Below are 23,503 nucleotides of genomic sequence, written 5' to 3' on the forward strand. Positions count from 1 at the left end.
TTCCCTCATGTCTGGTTACTATGAGAGTGGTTCTGTCCCTTTGTGGGTTGGTCGCAGAAACACAGAGGAAGGCACAGGAAGCTTCTACTTACAGGAACACAGTGCAGCTCAATCTTTTGTTTTTAAGGTGCAGTGATTTCAGTCTCGAAATGTAACTTCAGGCAGTCTGAAAAGAAACAGGTTAAAATCTCTTTCAGTTATAATTGGTATTTCAGATTTAATTAAAAATTAAACTTTCATAATGTTTCCCCATCCAAAGCAATGCATTACCAGTCAAGCGGAGCTTTTTTATCCCTGTTAAGGGGGAAAAAGAAAGAATGGGGAAAAAAAAACCTTTTCCCAGAGTAGTTTCTTAATGAAAATAAAAGGATCTAAAGAGGAAACAAAGGGAATTCTGAAAGAAACCAAATCTCCTGCAATGTTAAGGACTTCATAGTGGTATGGCTAGAAGCTTCTACAGTGAATTCAGTTACAATCTAGGTAATTTAAAGAAGAAACATCCTAAGGAAGAATTTCATAATCTAAAGAGTATGGAAAATATTAAGCTCATAGAACATGGAAAAATCTATGGATCTGAATATCCATGTTGAAGGAAAACTATGACTGCGAGATATTAGGAAAAAAACTAAACTATGGTTCCAAATGATTGACCGGTGGCAAGGGTGGGGGGAGCTGTAAACTATAGGTAAACAAACATAGTTAGCAATACAAAATGCAAAATGAACACTGAATTATTATATGGGCTGATTGTGCCACACTTCGCGTCATACTATACTTCCTGTTCCTTAGCATCATTAGTGTAACACAGGAAGATCATAAGGATTTGAGTGAGACATCCTGGTTTAATTTTCTGGTTAAAAAATATGGATCTTTAATCTTCAAATTAAGAGTCCAGTCATTTAGATCTCTAACTGTATCCCACACTTTGGGCTTAAAACGTTCTAGTCTTTCTTTTCAATCTTTTCTTCACATACCATCTTCTACAAATAATAGTAATAAATGAATCACAACACACTACATTAAGTTATTCCTATTTTTATCTTCAAATAAATAACATATTAGTGTTTAGAAAGAGATAATTTTAAAATGCAAAATGGAGCTATTATACTTATCTTCCTTATTTTCCTTTACAACACAACAATGTTTTTAGTATACATTTGTTGCACTGATTGTGGTGGGTTTATGTCTGAACCTCACATAATACAAAGTAATACTTTAATATTTCCACATATGAGATCGTAATCATAAATCACCCTTGAAATTGCACCTATTAGGAGAACATGCATCTGGTTCTCACTTGCAAATCCTGTTTTCTTTTGAACTATATGGAATAATAATTTAGGCAATGTGTCTATTTGATGTACATACATTTTTAAATGCAAACTTGCTCATACTTCATACTAAATCCACCCATGAATGGGATTAGATTTTTGAATAAAAATTACTGACTTACTAAACTTTCCCTTTGCTTCTCAAAAGCCTGAATTAGACTAAAAATGCACCAGTGTAAAGACAGAAATTATGGAGGCGTCACCAGGGACAACTGAATGAGAGGAGAGGAGAGCACATATATCCTTATAAGGCAACCAAACATTCAGGAAAGACACTGACAAAAATAACTGTGCTCAAAAATTATATGGAATAACAATAACCCCTGATAAATGATTCAGAAACATAAAAAGTGTCCATTTCTAGATAAATCTGAATCGCAACTGGTATTGTTCTCACCAACAATATGTGGTCAGTGAAAGTGAATCATTGTCTGGCTCAAAAAGGTGAGAGAAATCAGACTGAATACACACATACAAAGAATTTAACTGACAACTAGCAGTTCAGTTCAGTCAGATTTCCTTTTCCTCAAACCAGCAGATGTGGAGTAAACAGAACTATTCAAAATCATAAAGTTCAGTGTGAATAGTCAGCATTAAGTCATACACACCCTCCCCCCCCCCCCTATCCTCTGTGACTAGCTTTCTTCTCCATTTCTGCCTGCTTTTCCCTCTGTCTGTCTCTGTCTCTATCCCTCTCTCTGGTGAGGGTAATGAAGCTCAAAAATAACATCTTGTATCCTGTTGAGGGAAACTTGGTCACAACTATCCTTCCAGATGACAAACTCATTCTTAAATGTCTGTTTCTCCATCCAAAGAAAATAGAGCAATTGAGAAAATAGACACAGCCTCACTTACACTACCAACACCACCACTTTTAATTCCTGTGCTGCATTCATCAAAAGGAGGACAGAAGTTTATTTACATTATTCCTAACCTCAAATAGGACCACAAATAAGCCTAATAACAGGACTGTTCTGTGGCATTCAGGCAAACGGCTGGGCAAAACAGATGGATCTTGCTTTGCGCCAAAACTCAAAAAATACAGTCGCCAACTCACTGTTGGCGACTACGTATCTTGGCCCAAAGATGGACCTGGAAGTGGGACCAGTTGTCTTCGATATGAATACTGCTCCTCTTCATTGCCACATGAACAAACCATTAACTCTGTCACTGAGCAGCCTACTGCTCAATATTAGGTAGAAATTGCTTGAAGGCAGGTCATTAAGGAAAGTGAAATATCTCTGAGGGCACAGTGAGATTCAGGGGCAGCAAATCAGGACAGGGCCTTACCATGGCCCCACTCTGCTTTACCGCTTCCAACTTTCATGTTCACAACTGTACACTGAATCCACCTTTAAACCAGATCTACGAAGCATGTGTCATCACTAAGAATAAATTTCTCCTGACATATCAGGTTCTAAAATCTTTTAAAAAAATTAACCCTAGGCAGTAGTAAATTTAACATCAGTGGTAGATGTTCAAGTAAGAATAAAACTACGATTTATAGATTATAGTCAATATCCAATGATACAGTGACATCAGTGTAAATTACAAAGTCTGGAGAAGGAAGAATTCTCTCTGCATGCAGCTCTGTACTTTGTACTAGATTCTGTATGGATGCTAGAGAAGCAGCACATGTGGTATTTTACAGTGATTTGTGCTACAAGTCACAAGGCCACAATAAAGCCCTCGAACAACAAAAGTGATAAGGAGTAGTGAAATGCCATAGATCCTAGCAGCACTGAGTAGGAACAAAGGTGGCTTCTGACCACATTCTCCCTCATTTTAAAATCCTCATCTAGATAGGAACTGAAATATCAGCATGTCACTGGGCCACAGAGCTGCAAGGGAAGAACAAGAAGCATCACAGTTTAGGAGGTCTGCTAACTCAAGCACTTCTCTTAGTGTTCTTCCAAGTGTTCAGCCCTGATCTTATCTTGCTCAGGTGACTTTTGCACGTTCAGTAAGTCTTTTTATGGCTTATTAACTTTGACAAGTACATATTTGATTCTTAAAGATGTGACTGTGGTCAACAGAGGATGCTAATGGTGAAATTAGTTTTTCAATTGAATTTTCCTTCAGAAAAAAATATGGAAAATTTCAAACATATGGAAGGGTAAAATGTACAGTGAGTTCCATGCACTCCCAACACATTCATTTTCCACCTATTCTTCTTACCAGTTCTTCTTCCACCAGATCATTTAAAAGGCAATACCTGATAACATATCACTCACCCATAGAGACTTTAGTATGCATCACTAAAATGTAACTTTTTATAAACATAGCTGGATTTTTTTCACACCTGAAATAAAATGACTCTTAATGTTAGTAAAGGTTCTGTTAATGTCAAATAATATATGTTATCAAGTCTTCCACTAGTATCTTTTTTTCTGTTCTAAGAATCCCATTCAGAATGCCAGACTGCATGGCTGGGCGACGTGCCCTTGGTTTCTTTGGTCTGTGACAATTTTTTTGTGTTTTCCATTACCTTCTCAGTTTTGAACAAGATAAAATACTTTGTTTGTGTTCTGTTACTAAACTTGAATTTGTCTAATATTTTGTCATAAACAGACTAGAATTATGAGTTCCACAGATGCATAGAAAATTATGTATTATTAAAATATTGGCAAGTAAATGATATTATGACACATCACTGTGGATGTTAACCTTGATTACTTGGTTAGGTAGTATCAGCCATCTTATATTTTGAATAAGCATACTGTTATTTTAGTACCATATGGTAACATAACTTATAGAACATATATCTGAGTCTCATGTCCTGTTGCTATGACACAAAACTCCAAAAAAAAAAAAAAAAGAAAAGAAAAGAAAAAACAACTTAAGAGAGACAGGGTATATTAGACTTACAATTCCAGGTTATAGTCCACTATCAACAGGGAAGTCAAAAGGAGCAACAACTTGCAATAGCTGGTCAAGCACATCCTCAGACAAGAACAAGGAATCCTTGCTTCCTTGCTTCAATGCATTCACTCTGGGGCCCAGTCCAGAAAATGGTACATTTCAAATTCACAGTAAGTCTTCCAAACTCAATGAACCCAATTCAGAAATCCCTCACATCAATGCCCACAGGCCAACCTAATATAGGGAATTCCTCATTGAGACTACCTTGCAAGTGATCCTACATCGTGTCAAGGATATAACAAAAACTGCCCATCACAAGTTATCCTTACTATCAATGATTTTGAGAAAATTCAGAGTAATACAACCATAAACACAATCCAGCTTGAGAAAAATTTTGTCACAATTCAAATTGCCTTCATATATTTATCTGACAAATGGAATTTGTATAATGCATCACATTTTTAAAGTCCATTTATCAGCTGATGTACATTAAGGCAGCTTCCATATTTTGGCTACTATGAATAATACTTCCATGAACATTCCCAGTATGAAAGTATCTGTGTGGATATATATTTTCATTTCTCTTTGGGAAGCACTTAGAAGGGGAATTGTTGGGTCCTAATTGTTGGAGTATTTTAATTGTTAAGAAATTTCCAACATTTTAAAAATGGATTATGCAATTTTGCATTCACACCAGCTGTGCGGAAGGGTTCCATTTCTCCATAACTTCATGATTACTTATAACTGCCTTTAAAAAACAGAATTATAACTACTATAGAAGTATGAAGTGGTGTCTTACGATTTAAATTCAGTTTTCCTTAGAGTTAATCAGGTTGAACATCTTTTCCTGTGTTTAATGTAATTCCTATTTCTTCTTCAGTGAAGTATTTATTCAAAATAGTCACAGTTTAAATTGGATCCTTTATCATACTATGGAATATTTCTTTATGAAAATAATTTATGATTTATATGTAACATTAACAAGTATGATAAATTGATGATTTGTAAATCTGTTCAAAATCTTGTAGCTATTTTCTTGACTGTGGCTTATTATTTCACTTCTATCACAAAGTTGAAAAGTCCTTAATTTTGTTGAAGTTCAAGGTATTGATTCATTTTTTGTAGGCATGCTGAAAATTTCATACATGCATAAATATGTTTTTATCAAATTCACTCTCCATTCCCTACCTTCCAATTTCTCCCCTATTTCCTCCAACTTCATGCACTCTCTTTCTTTGTTTGAAAATCCACTTAGTCTAATTAATGCTTGTATATGCAAAGGTGTGGGACCATTTACTGGAGCATGGGTAGCCTTCCAGGGACAGCATCTTAGAAGAAAACTTACACAACCTCCTTCAGCAGCCATTAATTGCCAACAGATTCTCAAATAAGGATGGAAATTCTTCGCTGGAATTTTGTCTGGCTATATATAGGTTGTACATGAAGTCATAACCTCGGTGAGCTCATGTGTGAAACTGTCCAACCATATTCAATAAACAATGTTTCACTGAAGATGTCCACTAGAATCTTTCTGCCCTCTATTCTTTGAAAATCCCTGAATCTTGGGAGGAAAAGGTGTGATACTGATTGTGATACAAGGACCAGTTGTTGTTCTCTGTACTAATCACTATCTACTGAAAAAAAAAAAAAAAAAAAAAAACCAAAACAAAAAAAAAAAATTTTAAATGAGGGTTGAGAGATGCACTAATCTATGGGTATAAAGATAAGAACTTATAGCACAGTTTAATACTATGTTCATTTAGAAAAAAATAATAGTATTAGAACTCCCCTAGGATCTACGACCTAGCCAGTCACAAATTTTGGCCTAGTTAATAATGCCAAGAATGGACTCAATCTTGCAGAGTGAGTATTAAATCCAATAAGATAGTGATTGACTACTTCCATATCATTTGTGCCACTACTGCACCAGCAGGCATATCTTGCCAGTCCAATCATTACTGGGATTTATGTATTTTAAAAATCAAGGTTTTGGTTTTTTGGTTTTGCTTAACACAAAGGCATGAAGTTTTTCTTCTATGACATCTTCTTGAGGTTTTATAATTCCAGCTCTTAAATTTAGGTACATGATGCATTTTTGAGCTAATTTTTATGGAAGGTGTGAAGTATTTAAAATATATAAGTAGTCATATAGTCTTTGCACCATACCTAGCATTGCAAATTGCCCTGGTACCTTTGAAAAAAGCCAACTGACCAAAACTAAGGTTTAATTTTCTGAACTCTCAATTTTATCCCATTGTTCTACATTCCAATATCAGTCTTTTCCTTACTATACTTCAAATAGTAAGTTTTAAGATAAGATAGTGCATATAATCTAATTTTGTTCTCTTTTTAATAAGTAATTTGACTGTTGCATCATTTTTGACTGTTAGGACTAGCTTGTCAGTTTCTGAAAAAAAATATTGTTTTTGATGCTATTGCAAATGGAATTTTTGTAATTTCATTGTTGGTATGCAAAAAGAAAACTAATTTCTAGAGTGAACTTGCATCTAGTTAATTTGCCAAGCTCCTAATTAATTCTTAAGTTGTTTATGTGCATTACTTAATTCTCTATATGCCAGATTATAGTATCTACAAATAAAAGCTATTTATATTTTAGTTTTCCACTGATTTCCATCCCTTGGGGCCTCTATATCCTTCCCTTTCCCTTTTTGCCTTTCCTTCCCTGTCTCATCATTCTGAACTTGTTTATTATATTGTTAAATGCAATAGGTCAGACCTCATGACTTTGCTCTTTCACAATCTTAGCAGCGAGATTTCATCACTACATTTATATTATAGATTTTTTTCATAGATGCCTTCATGAGGTTCAGAAGTCCCCTCTGTTACTAACTTGAGATTTCTGTCACAGAGACTGGGTTTTTAAAGTATTTTTACGTATCATTTAAGACGGTCAATTCTGACCTAGTCCCTCTGCATATATGTTACAATTGTGTGACTTGGTCTCTGTGTGGGACTCTTGACAGTGAGAGCAGGGGAATGTCTCTGACTCTGCTGACTTCTTTTGGGACCCACTCCACCTACTGCATTGCCTCATCCTGCCATCACAGAAGAGGAGGTGCTGAATCTCACTGCAACTTCATATACCATGGCTGCCTGATATCCATGGTAATCCCACCCACATCTAAAGAGGAACAGAGGAGGAGAAGTGGATGCAGGGGAGAGGAACTAGGAGGAGAGAAGGGAGGGAAAACTGGTTGGAATGTAAAAACAAAACAAAAAGAAAATGAACAGGAATCCAGCTATCAGAGAAAAAAAAGATGGTCAATTTATATTTTTTATATTAATTGGTTATTGGATTTTAAGTCAACCTAGCACTTCTGGGAAGAATCTTACTTGATCAGGGTACACAAATGCTTTCCTATATTGCTGTTTTCAAATAGTGTGCTGAAGATTTTTGGTGTCTATTTTCAGTATAATTACTGATTTTTTTTCTTTTGTTGTGATATTTTTGTCTGTTGACTGCAAGGTATCATCCTCATCCTCATTTTAAAAAGTGTTCTCTTTTTCTCAATATATTCTAGAAGACGGTGTGAAAGACTGCTATTTTTTTTAGGTTTTTGGTAGAATTTATCAAGAAAACCATAAGTATTTAGGGTCTGCCTGTCTGTCTCTTTTCCCCCTTCCTCCCCTCTGCTGTTCTCTCTTCCCCTCTGGCCTTATCAATATTATTTATCTAATGGTTATAAGTCTATCCAAGTTCGATATTTCTTCCTAGGTTATCCTCGTTTAACCTTAGCATTTCCAGGCTGCTTCATTTCAACTAAATTGGTTTTTTTTTTTTTTTTTTGACATTGGAAAAAAATGTTATTGAGATCCAACCAGCTGCACAAGGTGCTTCTGGCACATTAAACACTTTCTTCCTTGGCAATCTGGGCTTTCTTGAGTCGTCTCATGAAGGACTGCTTCCCTCCCATGGTCTAGAAATGACCTTGGCCAACTTGGAGGTACTGTCAATGAACTTCATGACAATCTCATCAAGAGCTCATAATTTGGTCCGAACCAGCAAGGATTTGTGCTCCCTTCTTGGTTTCCACCACACTGCCTTTGCCCTTCAGCATTACAAAGTCATTGATCATATCAACATAATAAGACAGGTCATAGCCAGCAGAAGCATTGATCTTGATCATCTTGCCATCCTTGATGAGCTAGCCCTGACCAATCTTAGAGATCTAGCCTTTTTGCCCAGCTCCAGCCACAGAGAAAACCACACAGGCACGGTGCCAGGCTCCAGTACTAGCAACCTTAGATGGGTTTTGCAGGGTAGCTTCTTTGTATGCCAGCAACTGGTGAGCTATTTGTATCTGTTACCTTTGGTCACCCTAATGACATCAATCATCTCATTCTGTCTGAACACCTGGTTCACAGGAACCTGCTGCTGGATCCTCTCTGGGCCCAGTCTAGTTTCTCAGCCACAGTGTCTGTATCCACTTGGACCTGCATTGAGTGGGCTGCCTTCTGGCACAGAGGAAGCAGACACATTTGAATGTGGGCCTTTAGTCGGATGACTTGACAGGACTTCTTGGTGCTGGTGAAGTCCTCTACCATCTCATTCTGTCTGAACACCTGGTTCACAGGAACCTGCTGCTGGATCCTCTCTGGGACCAGTCTAGTTTCTCAGCCACAGTGTCTGTATTCACTTGGACCTGCATTGAGTGGGCTGCCTTCTGGCACAGAGGAAGCAGACACATTTGAATGTGGGCCTTTAGTCGGATGACTTGACAGGACTTCTTCGTTCTGGTAAAGTCCTCTTGCCCATGTTGTCCTGCCATTTCTTGCAGTATTTGGTGAGGGTATTCTTGGATTTGTGCATGTTCTTGTAGAAATGCCTTTTATGCTCATCATTGATGTGTCCAGCAAAGACTGTCCTGAAGGTAGAGGGCTTACATGGTTGCCACATAGCCTGCAATGGCTAAAACCACCATGGGTGGTGTCTCAACAAAGGTTACAGACTCCATTACTTCTTTTAGGCAGGCCTGTCAACTTCCTAGATGCTATGGGTCACGCTAGCCTTGTAGCCTAGAAAGGCTGGGAGGTGAAAAGGTTTGGAAGGGTTATCTTTGGGGAAGGTCCTCACTTTCTCACCATGTAGACTACTGTGCTTCTGAGGCAAGAAGCCCAAGGACTCATGCCTGGAAGCAGAGAATTACCTGGGAGACACCACAACATCAGATACTACCAAGAGAGAACTTTTTCTTTTCTATTTTATTATAGTTATTAATTTCTTCCTTTCTTGATTTGGGATTATTATATATTTATAATGTATATTTACCTATACATGCTATTCATCTTTCTGTCACTATAATGCATTGCCTGAGTAACTTATAAAAAAACAAAGGATTATTTTCTCTTACATTTTCCAAGTGCCATCAAATGATCCAGTGGGCCTAGAGTGGACAGCACATTACAGCCAGAGACTATGTTAAAGCAAATCATTCAACTCCCAGGCCAGGAAACATAATGAAACTGAGAACCAGCAATATCCCACAAGCCCTTACAAGACGACAACCTCATAGACGTAAAGCCCTCCTACTAAGCTCTGTCAAATCACCAAAGATCCTCCCCGGAGACTATATATATATATATATATATATATATATATATATATATATATATATATATATATTGTTTTTGTTTTTGTTTTTCGAGACAGGGTTTCTCTGTGTAGCTTTGCGCCTTTCCTGGAACTCACTTGGTAGCCCAGGCTGGCCTCGAACTCACAGAGATCCTCCTGGCTCTGCCTCCCGAGTGCTGGGATTAAAGGCGTGCGCCACCACCGCCCGGCTGACTATATTTTTAACAAATGACTCATATTCAAACAATGGCACTACATAATTACTAGAGATAAACATATTATCTATTATTATTATTCATCATTTTAATCAGTTTATTCTCAATTCCTTGCAGCTTAAATTTTCTCTTTAGTATGTACATAAGTTTATTATTAATAATTTGTCTTTCTCTGAGAAATATCATATCTTCACACTTAAAGATAGTTTTGCAAGATATAAAATTCTTAATTTATTATTATTTTCTTTTGTCTTAGAATTTCTTTGAGTTCTGGCTTTGTATCTACTTAGAATTCAGGTATTAATGACTGGCTCTACTGTACATACTCAATCTTTTTTATTTTTCTGTTTGTTAGATTGTTTTTCCTTCTTTTAAATTTTCGAAAATTTTGCAAACTTGTTTACATAACTACTGTTTCTCCTATGTGGAGTATATGAGCTTTCCAAATACATAAATTAGTGTTATTTACCATATTTTGGAGGTTTGAGGACATATTTTTCTCCTTCATTCCTTCCTATAGTTTGGATGATGCATTTTATGACTTTTATAGTAAACATAAACAATTTTGGCATTCTTCAATAACTGGATATTGCCTAATTTTTTCCATGCAATTCAGTAACTTAGGTCCAGTTGCAGGTACATATATGTATATGTATGTATGTATGTATATATATATACACATATGTGTGTGTGTGTGTGTGTGTGTAATTTATACTGGCATGAATAAAAACTCTAAGATGGTGACACATGTATAAGAAATCTTCCATGGCCGAGACATCTTTAAAGAGTTTAAAAATTTGTGGGAAGAGGCACTCTAAATGCCTTTCAATTTTGAAAAAGTTAGGGTGGTTCTGAAGATTGGAAGGTAGGTAGAATATATAATAATGAAGTTGTCAAACCCTGATCTTATGAAAGATGAAGAGTTGCTTTTTAAAAGAATAGCTGAGAGCACCTTCCCATACCAAAGACACTAGAATGTATGAGTAAAGGTTCTGTTTAGACACCAGATAGACATCTCCATGTTCAATTAGTTGTGTGTGTGTGTGTGTGGTCTTCAGCAAAGGGAACTTGCTTTCAGTTTGTGGAAAACAGCCTATTGTCTTGGCAACAGTCTGGGTTATTTGGTGATTTCCATGGGACCCTTTGGCCAAAAACTCAACTGGATGTAACCCAGTCCCAGGACTGGAAGCTTCATTTAGTGAGAAGAAAGAGTCAGTTGGGACTCCATCTCCCCCATTACTTGGAGACTTGATTAGGTTATCCTTCATGTATTTCAGGAGGTTTCCATGGCACTAGATTTCCATACCACCACTCAAATGCCCCTCATTTCCAGCTGTCTCTTCCCACATTCCCTCCCTCAATTCCACCCATATCTTCTTTGTGTCCCCATCTGATTCTCCTGTGTCAGTGTCCCTCACCCCCAATCCACTCCTAAAATCTTCAGATTCTCCCTCCCAAGGAGATCCACATGTCGCCCCCGCCCCAGTTCCTTCCTCTATACTTAACCTCTCTAGGTTTACAGAGTGTAGCTTGGTTATCATTTACTTAATGGTTAATATTTACATATAAACAAATAAATATCAAATTTTTCTTATGGGTCTGAATCCTAAGTCAGGATGATGTTTTCTAGTTCCATCCATTTGCCTATAAATTTCAGGATGTCATTTTTTTTAAACAGCTGGTTAATACTTCATTGTGTAAAAGGACCTTTTCTTTATTCATTCTTCTGATGAGGGACATCTAGGTTGTTTCCAATTTCTGGCTATTATAAATAGAGCAGCAATGAACATGGTTGAACAAGTGTCCTTGTGGTAGAATGGAGGGTCCTTTGGGTATATACCCAACAGTAGTATAGCTGGATCTTGAGGTATATCGATTCTCAAATTCTGAAGTACCACCATATTGATTTCCATAGTGGCTGTACAAATTTGTACTCCCATCAGCAATGGAGGAGTGTTTCCCTTATTCCACATCCTCACCAACATAAGCTGTTACTTGTGTTATTGATCTTAGTCATTCTGACATGTTTAAGATGAAATCTCAAAGTAGTTTTGATTTGTATTTTCCTGATGGCTAAGGATGTTGAATACGCTTTAAGTGCTTTGCAGTCTTTTGAGTTTCTACTATTGAGAATTCTCTGTTTTGACCTGGTACTACATTTTTTTAATTGGATTATTTGTGTTTTACTATCAAGTTCTTGAATTCTTCTTCTTTCTCCTCCTCCTCTTCGCCTTCCTCTTCCTCCTTCTTCTCATTTTTTTTGAGACAGGGTTTCTCTGTGTAACAACCCTAGCTTTCGTGGAACTCACTTTGTAGACCAGACTGGCCTCTCACTCAGAGACCCACTTGCCTCTGCCTGCTGAGTGCTGGGATCAAAGGTGTGCACCATCACACCCAGCTCTTGAGTTCTTTATATATTTTGTCCCTCCAAAGGATGTGGAGTTGGTAAAAATCTGTTCCCATTCTGTTGTCTGCTGCTTTGCCCAAATGACATTGTCCCTTACCTCATATAAGCTTTTCAGTTTCATAAGTTCCCATTATTAATTATTGATCTTAGTGCCTTCATTATTGTTTTTCTGTTAAGAAAGTCTTTTCCTATGCCAAAGAGTTCAAGGCTACTAAAAGAGAAACATAAACACCAAACCAGACACAAACCCCTGAATCTACAATCCTGTCCTGCTTGCAAAATATGCTAGGGCAATAGTGGCACAAAGCTTGTAGGAGTAACCAACCAACATCTGATTTGACTTGAGGCCCACTCCATGAGATCAAACCCAAAAGCAACACTGTTTGGTTAACCAGGAACCGGAGACTAGATAGCCCAGATCTAGGGTAAAACCAAATGCAACTGGTCATAAATAAATACATAGTAAGTAGTAATACAATGATTCCTAATGATATTTAGGTACACTTATATATAAGTGCCTTATTTAGCCATCATTAGGGAAGCTTTTTCCTGCAGTAGATGGAAATAAACACAGAGACCCACAGCCAGATATCAGGCTGTGAGAGAGACCTTGGAACACATAGCTCTAAATGGAATGTCCCCACTAAAACCCTCCCTTCAGAGCTCAGGGAAGCCTGCAGAAGAAGACGCAGAAAGATTATAAGAGCCAGAGGACATGGAGGACACCAGGAGACCAAGTTCCTCTAAATCAACTATGCTAAGCTCATATGAGCTCACAGAGACTGAAGCAGCAAGCACAGGGCATGCAGGGGTCTGCACCAGGTATTCTGCATAAATATTATAGCTTTCAGTACAGTATTTTTATGGGACTCCTGAGTGGGTAAACAAGTGGTTCACTAATTCTTGTGTCTGCTCTCTGGAGTCTTTTCCTTCTGTTGGGTTGCTTGTCCACTTTAATGTGATTTTAAAAATTGATCTTATATTTTATTTTGGTATGTTTTGTTGTCATCTACTACTAGCCTGTTCTTTTCTAATGAGAGACAGAAAGGGAGTGGATCTGGATGGGAAAGGAAGTGGGGAGTAGTAAAGGGAGAGGAAACTGCAATCTAGATATATTGTATGAGACAAGAATCTATTTCAATAAAAGGGAAAAAGTAAATTAATAACTAAGTCAAAAGACAAAGTAAACACACAACATACACACATACACATATATAGTTGAGAGAACCTAAAGGCAAAAAGAGCTGGAATTATATTAGCTCATCATGGGATGCTGAGGATTTTAGAGCTATACTGAGCTAAAATAGTCTAGCCAGTCTTGGAGAACATGCAATCTAGACTTAAAATCATACAAAAATCATAGCACTGAGATCTCTTTAAGTATATCTAAATAGTTTGATTTAGGTTTGTATGTATGAACATACTATCATTTCTCTTGATTTACTGTGCTCACTCAAGTCATATTTTTCAGGAATATATTAAGGGGATAATGTACACAGCAATTAAAATCTGATAACTTACGAAGTTCATATACAGAAATGCAGAATAACATTTACTGTAAAGGTAACTATTTAAGTGGAGGTCCACAATAGAATTCCCCTGAGAACAGATTTACATAGGACATTTTCGTTTAGGAATAGATTTACAAAATCATGATATCACATAAGATGAAATAAACATGTATCATGTGTTTATAGAAATTTTCAAAATTTGTTCTACAAAGACACCAAGAAGGATAGAAAACAGCAGGCTCTGTGAGGGAGAAATACAAAATGTATGAAATTTTAGCTTTGAAATCTGATATTTTCTGGGCCAAAACTAATGCTTCACACTTAAAAAATGTCAGCGAAATCTTCACCAAGCCTTGACTCATGAAGATGTCAGTGACATAGCTATTCACTTTTTTCTAAGAACCTGCACCCATAAGGATTGCTGTTTCCATTTAAAAAAAATATGAACTAATTCATAGTAAGACCCTGAAACACCATATACACTGCTCAAAGTGTGAGTAAGCCAAAACATGGAGTATGATGGAAGTTAATTACCTTGTGTGATATGGTTATCACTTAGTCAAAATCCAAACTGTTATAATGAGAATTAAGAGCACCCACCACCCATTTATCTTTAGACTAGGGAGGCTATGGAGATAAACACTTAAACAGATTTTGGGTCTTCTAAATTGGAACTTCTGTGGCTAGTCTCTCAGGTAAAATAAGTGGATATTTCTTCTGCTTTGTATTTTGTTAGGCTTTCAACTTCTATTGGAGGATTCAACTGAATCCCAAAATTATAGTTATCTCTAATATTAACAAAGAATAGCTACATTTTAGATTCATTGTAATCTAATGACAGCCAATGGTATAACTTAAGAAACAGAATATATGAAAAACTCCCTAAAATAAATGCAGCCCTTCTGAGTTTTGTATCTGCATATACACTAAGAAAATCCATAGTAGAATATCTGTCTGATCTGAATCTTTTAACACTGAAAATACTAAATTATATCTAATCAGATATCATCAGCTTATGTTGAGAAGAGGTATTCATAGAAAATATACTATATTTCTCATGGAAATGATTTACCACAATATTCACAATATCATATAGTTATCCTTTTATACACTGAAGAACTTCCTGTAAATATATCTCTTTCAACCTTAGTATTTCTAGTGCATAGTTTCAATATACATGGTCAGAGTCCAATGCTTCCAATGTACATAATATTATAAGCAAAATTCTTTTCTGTTTGTATACATGTGGTGTATGTGTGTGCAGGTGTGCTTGCCAATGTACACGTGTGCAAGATTAGAGCTGGTCGACATTTGTGGCCTGCCCCATTTGCTCTTCACCTCATTGTTTTCAAGGCAAAATTCTTTAACTGAACTTGGATCTTGTCCCCCAAAACAACACAAGCTCTTACCATTCCATTTGCTTGCCCACCAGAATGGATGATAGGACTCTATTGCTAAAGATACACCTTTGTTACATGATATAGAGAAATTAAGCTGTAACGGATCTAGAAGCTTCTTCCCTTCTGGCTGGCTTTCATAGTTACAAAGCTTACATAGTTACATAGGCTGCTGCTGGAGAAAAGTCATCAAGGTCCTAGCCAATTGTGAATTCTGCAAACAATACAAAGAAATTTTGCCCAGCAAAATATGTCCACTGGCACAATATTGACTATTATGGTGATAACCAATTGCTCTATGATCTGATTTGAGGCCTATCCACACAAAGGCATTCATGCTGTGTACTGTATACCCACTCAAAACCACACAGCAGAGAAGATCTTGGGCCCAGATGGGAACTTGGCTAAAGAGTCATGGTGTTACAGTGCTTTCTAAATATTCATGTTTATATGCATAGACAAATGCTACACTAAGACTCACCAGAGAAGTTTCTCCTTGCAATGAACTGTGAAAAATGCAGAGACTCATGTGCTGAATAAGCAATGACTAAGTGCCAAGCCCTAAACAAGACACTTAAAAGGTCTACTCTAAGGCATTCCAGAACAGGGGTGAACAGGATGTAAGAGCAGGAAGACAGGAAAGGTGGCAGGAAATGCTATCTTCCGAAAACGACAGAGCCATTGCAATCATCATCTCAGAGCAGGGTTAGTTGCCCTTCTTGTGTCTAGGCCTGTCAACAGCCCATCATAGACAGGGAGATTCACTGGGCCACACTCAACCCTGGTGAACTATTGACTAATGATGGAGAGAGGCCATCACTGACTTCACTGGTGTACTCCAGGTAAACTCAGAAGGCTATGATGGACAGTTCAAAACCAATGGCCACACAGACAGCCCTTGTTACCTCAGTGGTAAATAAGACAAAATCAAAAGACTTCATGAATGTCAGAAAGGGACTGGCAAGGGGGCAGATTGGTAGTGGTGAGACAGAGAGAGAAGACATTGGAGTAAGGGTAACTAGGTGCAATATATAAATGTATCCAATTGTCAAAGAAGAAAATTAATAATTGTAAGTAATTATTATGAGGAAAAGAAAAGGATGGAAAATATAGAAATGTGTAATAATTACAAGCATCAATAATCTGATTGCACAACGAAGATCACCACTATTGTAACCTAAGATACCATTTCAATGAGATGCATTTTTTGTGTGTATGTGTTTGTACATGTGCACGCATGGGTCCAGGCGTCAATATCAGGTGTCTTCCTCCATCATCCTCCATTTTATTTTTTGAGACAAGGTTTCCCACCAAACTTGGAGCTTGCTGACTGGCCTGGCAAGAAAGATATAGGGATCAACCTGATTATGATTCTCAAGCAGACATAGCCATACCCAGCTTTTTACATGGGTGATCCTCAGGACTATATTGTAGGCACATTACCTAGTAAAACATCTTTTAGTCCCCAGTGAGATAAATTATAGTACCATTTTGATTTTGCCAAGTTTGACTTATTGTACATCACTAAATTGCCTCTTCATCTCACTATTTGTCTGTGCTCAAATAATGAACAATTTCTGCAATAATTATTTCTTGAGTAAAGTTAATATAATAATTAATCAAGTAGCATTATATTCCATAGGCTTGATATTATCAACTTTTAATAACTTATTTCAACTTGTTATTGCACAAATTTTGTTTGATCTAATCTTTTCCTGTGGGGAATTCTAATTTTGTATATAGAGAAATGTACCACTCTGCAGATATTACAAATTTTCTATGAAATAATATGGAAGTTAGCAATTGCTTCTTGAAAGAAACAACATGGCATATTTGAAACTAAAGCATTAGAGGTAAAAAAGTGCATTGCACTAAAGACAGATTGTTTTAGGAAGCATCCTTATTTCTGTATTTTCATTCCTGCTATATTTACTATAGTACTACAATGGTAATATGCACAATTAAATATGAGATATGCTTATAAAGTTAAAGTGCTATAAAAGACCTAATGCATATTTCTCAGGAGTCTAATCCAATTCTGTTTGAGGAGTTATCTTCTTTCTATGAACTCTGTTATGTAGGATTACATCATATCCCATGGCTCAGATTGTCTATAATTCATAAAATACTTTAAAAAACTGTTATGAAGTAGGTTCTGTTCAATATTCATAAAATGCCTTCTTCACTTTGGTTTAGTACAGAAACACACAATATATCAATCTGTGTTCCATCAAGACAGTTGCTTCAATATAGTAAGCTGGGTAAATAGAGGAAGTGTGCTGTGCGTAATTTATTTACATGTTAACATGACCTCACACAAATGATACCACACAGGAGGCTCATAGTGAGGTTAGTGGAATTGGTGTCTGAGAAAGGCCTTGAAGTTTGGAAGCTATATTGTTTAATCAATAGTATTACTTATGTATTAACACAGAATAACAGTTCCACAGGGACAAGTATTGTGTTTTGTGACAAATATCATTTGATGCCAGCACTTAAAATTGAGAAGGAATAAAATTTTACAAAATATGGTAATATTTTGAGAATATAAAATGAATGCTAAAATTAAAATATCAGGCTCTATAGAATAAAAAATTAATGTACATCTGCAAGATGAAACTATCCTCCTATAATACAGCAACCTTTCCTGCTAGCATCCCTTTAGTAAACACACTAACTCTGTGTCAGCACAAAGGCTCCTCCTCCTTTGCATGTCAGTTCTTTGGTGATGGTTCTAAAAGGCTGGAGAAGCTCTTGAATGAAAGACAGGACTTAGAAAGCAAGGATTTTAGTCTACATTCATCTTACTTCTATGCAGCATTACCTTTTATTTTGAAAACAATTACATTTAGTTTAATTAGGCACATACGAAAGTGTTTAACAAAAAGTAAGAATACAGAGTTATGAAAAATGAGAGACATTATATAAACTAGAAACACACATTCCAGTTGAACTCAAAAGTACTGTCATTTTGTAAGGAATTATCACCACTAACACTGGGTGGGTTCATGTGCAAGCACCTGTCTAGTCAGCCTAGTTATAAGCAAAAAGTAAAAAATAAAATATTGAAAATATATTGTAAAATTATAAGCAACAAATAATTAAATGATTGCAAAACTGATTGTGTGGAAAAAAGGTTATTTTAAAAAAAGTAAATATAGAACAGGTAATTTGCATGTTTTCATACTTTTTCCAAAAGATTAAAAATGATTCGATATATTAGTTCATGCAAAGAATACATAGTTCATTGCTATCCATTTTATATTTTTCCTTATTCACATCTTCCAAGCAGAAAGAAAATACTTTGAAAGTATGTGAGTTAAGTTTTTTGTATTATAATTCATAATAACTAGCATAATGTTGTATAAAAAATTGACACTACAAATACTTGTAGTTATGTTTAAATTATAAAGAAATGATCTAGTCAAGAGTGTAGCTTAAAATATAAAATATTTATAAGCATTGTTTAAATGAACAAAATAAAAAACAATTTAAAAATATAATCAATTATAAAAAATATGATAAATTATATCACAAGATGGGAAAATAGGATACATTTTATAACATAAATTTAAACAATAAAATCAATACCCAAACCATGTCAATTGTTTGAATACCTACTGATGTCTCACAGGTGATTCAAAAGGCTCTGGGGTCAATAAAAACCTAATCACAGTTTTGCAAAAGTGATTTACTCAAAGACCATACGTCATTTCAATCATTTTATACAAGACAGTGATTGACTATGAGACATCCAGCTTCCTAATTATATAGAATATACACAGTCTATGTTACTTATAAATTTAGTGGGGCATTACCAAATTTTATAAATGTTCTTATTTAGAATTCTTCTTAATAAATTCTTAAGTGTAAATTGTTTTCTAATAATGTAAGAGTTATTTAATAATGAGAAATCAATTACTTTATTTTTTAACTGTCATTTTCCAGTTTACCACATAACATTTTTAAGGGAAAGGCCAATGTACTTAAATTCCAATGCCTAGTAAAAATTTTTTGGTGCAAAGTATTGAATAAATGTGTGATGAATTGATCTGAATTAAAAATACATTACAAGAAAAATTCTATGTCTTTCAATTAGTTTCATAATATTTATCAATATGTGGCTCGTAAACTTGAAAACAATTCTAATACCCAAATAAAACAGAATTCTAATTTACTTTACCAACACAACAAAGAATATTTGTCTTAATCTTAACTATGAAAAATGATAGAAGCATTACTATACATATAATCAAGAAGGAGTATGTTTCTTATTACAATAATCACTTAAATGATTGACAAATTTTAATTAATAAAATGGGACATTAAATAAAATTAAAAGAGAAAAAACTAAACTCTTATTGTTGGTTGATATTTAATTGCCTTGAAAATCCAAAATAACTTCAAAGGAACTATTAACAACTAAGTAAAAAGAACTAATTTTAAATTTTAAAAAGAGAAGACATGGATTTTCTATTGAAATTTTGAAAAATAGAATTCAAACAATCCCAAGTAACAACAAGAATGTGATACATCTATACTGAGGAATTTGGGGATGCAGATGAATAAGATGATAAGATTGACTTGTGAATGAAACAATTCATAATGGAAAATATTGTATAGTTCTGAATATGAATGCTAAATACTGTAAAGACACTAATACTAATTTATAAGTTTAATAAAATTTTATTGTAACATTTTATGAACTCAGTGAAGGGAAGGAATTTGAATAATATGTAGGTGAATGTATCAAAAACGTCTTTGAACAGAGAAAAACAGCTATAGTGGTGTGTGTGCTTTGCCTGTAATGCTAGCACTTGGGAGACAGTGGGATCAGGATTTGAATGCCATTGTTACTGACATGGCAAGTTCAAGTAAGACTGTATTATATAAGACCCTGTTACCAAAAAAGCAGAGAGGGATGAGGGGAGCTGAGGGGAGGGGAGAAGGAAATTAGACAAAATAATGAAGGCATGGACCTAATAAACATACCAACTGTGAAGGTGTAAGAGAGACAACACAGAAACGGTGGAAGGACCAAAGACAGACTCTCAAGAAGAACTAATACTGCTCTCGTCTATATGCAGCAATGCTGTGCCATAAGTGTGAGTTGGGATAATGGTGTTGGGGAAGACTAATAATCATTCAGACAAAATTAAATAAGACACTGAATTCATATCATGGTAAAATGGCTTTAAAGGAATAAAAAATAAACTAAAGCTATCATAATAGCTAAAATATCAATATAAAAATGAAGACTAGTTACTCAATTTCAAGTTACTGGACAATATAACACCAAGGACAGTGTAACAACAGAATAACCTATACAAATACTTAATTTTTCTCCCATCAACAACAACAAAGACAATGATGTGCCATATGAGAACTAGGACAAACATTTTTGTACAATGTTTGACAAAATTAAAAACATTTAAAGTGTCTTACAAATCAGTATGATGACAGGAGTAAACAACACGAGCAAACTATTAAAAGAAGAAAACAATGGCAAGGAAGTATAGGAAAGCATGCTAGTTCTGTGTTAATCAAATTGATGTGAATGGAAACAAAAGAAACTTGGTGTTTGATTGCCAGATTGACAAATAGTTATGATACCGTTCAAAACAGGTGAGAAAATTATCTAGAAAACTCCTTTCACATCCAGTTTGGAGAATGTTATTCAAAGAACCCTGACTGTACGTTCTCTAACCCAGAAATCCACCTCTAAGGGAAGATGGATCCTTAGAGTAGAAGAAATCATAGCCAAAATCACTTTAGTTCCAAATATGGGGGAGCTGACTGAAAAATTTTAGTACACAAGGTACAATAATTTGAAGGTATTTTATAACTGTCATCTAATTGCTGATGGTAAGAAAGCATAATACATACCATAGGATCCAAATTTTATTTAAAAACTAACACGCAAACACATCTACTTTCATGTTGTGCATAAAATTGGAAGGAGGTAGGGTAAATCTTAGAATCATACCTTATTGGTGGTGACAACAGATTTAAGATTTAGTTGCTTTATAATGTGCTTGCTTCCAAATTCTTTTTAGTGAGCATATTTTACCTTTATATCTTATATTTTAGAAAAAAATACTATAAAAGTTGGCTTATATGTGTTCAGAATCCACTCAAGGAAAACCAGCAAATATTAGGAAAAATCATTTGTCCTGTATGTCTATAATTATTAAAAGTTCCATCTTCTGTGATTTTCCCTCCATAGATTTTTTTATAAGATGCTTCTATTGACTTTAATTTCTTATTTTTTCTTTTTCTGAAGAACACAGTACTCTGCCCAAATTGAAAGACAAAGAAAATACAATCACTCTTAAGTGTCACACTGGACCACAATATAGTATGTGGACTTTTTAGTACTCTGATGCCCCTTCCTTTGTCTACTTATACGTAAGATCATTGGCATTGGTAACAAGTTTGAAAGTATACAAATGAAAATATTTACGTGGCCCATTTAGCCAATGCCAAGAGCTCTCTCCAACCAACTTGACCAACACAGAGAATAGCATTTTTGTTTTGTATACTTCTTTTGCCTGTAACACCAATGTGTCTAGTATTCTCAAAGTAACAATGGGTAGTATGTGCAATATTTGTCAATGCTTAAAAATTGCTGCCAAAGTCAAGACACGCAATAACCTTCTAAGTTTGTTGGCTCCATATTGTGTTTGAAGGCACACCCCCTCCAAACGTCTGCACTCACCATCTGCTACCGATCCACAGAATAATGCACTCAAGTCTGGTGTTGCTTGGCATAGGCAAAGATAGTCAATGTCCAATTTCATCCAGACATGTGCACCATATCAGGAACCTTATGACACAATCCTCAACATCAAAGCAGCACTTTCAGGCCCCACTGCACATCAATCAAATATGTATGACACTCAAGCTGATAGACAGAATCTAAGCCAATCCTAGATACCTACTGTGTCTAGATCTCTCCAGTGTGCCTGCAGCTCACCTTCCATTAAGATGATAGCTTTGGCTTAGGCTTTCATGCCAAAAGAAGTCCATGGAGTCACTCTGGCAAGAAGAAGGGTCTATATCAATGTCAACAACAACTTTCTTGCTGTCGACCCTACCATCTGTCCCCCTGCTCCCCACATACTTTACTTTATGTGGACCTTGATGAATGGGATTTACATAGTCCAAGATTCTAGTTTAGCCAACCTTTGCAGATGGGGTCAACATGACTGCCCTCTGGGCCAAACTCCCCAAATGACATAACTGATGGGGTTCCTGGAGAACATCTTTCTGCAAATTTGATACTATAAAAAATTAATCCCAACCAAGTTTTTGAATTTTGAGTTTATGAAAAATTTAGCATGCTCAATGCCCAGTGAAGGTGATTTTTAGTTCTTAAAAAATCTGATTGATAAAGTATAGATAAATTCTACTTCAATACTAAGTCAAATAAAATTGATACATCAAAGTAAAATTAGGTTGTTTTCAAGTATTTAAAAGGAGGCCTCAGAGGAAGATGATAGCAATTATCAAAAACATAACAGCAACACATTAGTAAAAAATGCCATCATGAATTAAATGCAAGAATAGTAGCAATAATAGTAAGTGGAATGGAACAGCTTCTAGATCAATTCTCCAGAAGCTGCACAGCATTTACAGTATTCAGATAAAGCAGTAACATTTAATAGAATGGTAAGCATCAGGAATGAAGAGCTTCTGAAATCACATTTTTATTTTATGAAAATTATATGGAATAGAATAAATCAATATTTCCTTAAATGTAGTAAATAACATATTATGTTTAGCTGAATTTAAGAATAGTTTCAATTAGGTAATTAAAAATGCACTCATAACTGAGCCTAATGTCAAGTGAAATAACAGAAAACCCGACAAAATGCACTAGTTCCAACCCTAGCTAGTTTATATGACAAAATTGTAAGTCTTTATTTTTCCTTCAAAGAAAACTAAATGTCTTTCTACAACAGATTCCAAGATCACTTAAAATAAAGAAATACAGAACAAATTCTCTACCTAAATCTGAAGTATATATCTGAAATTCCGGCAATATATGTAAGAAATAATTAAAGGGTAAATCCTCACCATAAACAAGAAAATAAATGGGAAAATATTTTAATTACTATGAGGTTATATATAGAACTACTGAAAGTATCTACTATAGATTTTACACACAGTACATACTTCTAAATG

At 35.4% G+C, this 23,503-nt stretch overlaps 1 protein-coding gene and 1 pseudogene across 2 annotated transcripts in view; both read right to left on the reverse strand.

Annotated features, from left to right (window-relative positions):
- Positions 1-23,503, reverse strand: part of Zbtb20 (zinc finger and BTB domain containing 20) — a 560,418-nt gene that overhangs the window by 443,491 nt on the left and 93,424 nt on the right. For both annotated transcript variants that reach the window (XM_059276799.1, XM_059276800.1), the window contains exon 2: positions 93-166. The gene's annotated coding sequence lies outside the window, so the exon portion shown is untranslated. The remainder of the gene's footprint in view (positions 1-92; positions 167-23,503) is intronic.
- LOC131922242 (large ribosomal subunit protein uL3-like) lies at positions 8,060-9,725 on the reverse strand (annotated as a pseudogene).

The sequence above is a fragment of the Peromyscus eremicus genome, chromosome 12 (genome assembly GCF_949786415.1).
Source record: "Peromyscus eremicus chromosome 12, PerEre_H2_v1, whole genome shotgun sequence".
Taxonomy (NCBI): Eukaryota; Metazoa; Chordata; class Mammalia; order Rodentia; family Cricetidae; genus Peromyscus; species Peromyscus eremicus.